Genomic DNA, 648 nt, shown 5'->3' with positions numbered 1-648 from the left:
TGAATGGGGAGGCAGTGAGTGGAAGAAGAGGGGGAGGGAGCAAAAGTTTTAAACTAGTGTCAAACTAGTTGGAGTTAGCATTGTTACGTCGTATGCTACTTCCGGTCAAGGCGGAAGAAAACAGAATTAAAAAAATTATCCGTCACAGTATTTATAAAATAAAATAAGTCTAACATTGTAGAAAACTGTGTGGTAGCGGGTATTTACATAATAAAATACAGATTCTTTAAGTCTACTTATGCATCTAAAAAGTTAATAAGTACGTAATAACGGTTTTATTTTTAAATCTAAATCACACACTTCCGGTTACGTATGCTAGCTTGACGCAGTTTGGAACTTTGGTAATCGAGTGAAGTGATTGGCAGAGAGTTCAACCAAGAGGCTCTGACTTGTTGTGTCCAATCAGGAATTAGGTGGGAGGGGCTTCAAGCAACAACCGCTGTATTGTAATAACACCAGGCAGGCGACTACAACAAAATAACAGAAACAGAAGTAAGTGGCTCGTTTGAAACATGAAACCCGCCACTTTGCAACCAACCCCTGGAAAAACTACTATCAGTTCAGTTAAAAAAAAAAAGTATTTAGAAAGCTATTGCATAAATATTACAGCAATTATTAAATATCTTTACTGACATTTTTTTAATTCCA

The sequence above is a fragment of the Pseudochaenichthys georgianus genome, unplaced genomic scaffold (assembly GCF_902827115.2).
Source record: "Pseudochaenichthys georgianus unplaced genomic scaffold, fPseGeo1.2 scaffold_969_arrow_ctg1, whole genome shotgun sequence".
In the NCBI taxonomy this organism is placed as follows: domain Eukaryota; kingdom Metazoa; phylum Chordata; class Actinopteri; order Perciformes; family Channichthyidae; genus Pseudochaenichthys; species Pseudochaenichthys georgianus.
This window is presented reverse-complemented; position numbering follows the sequence as displayed.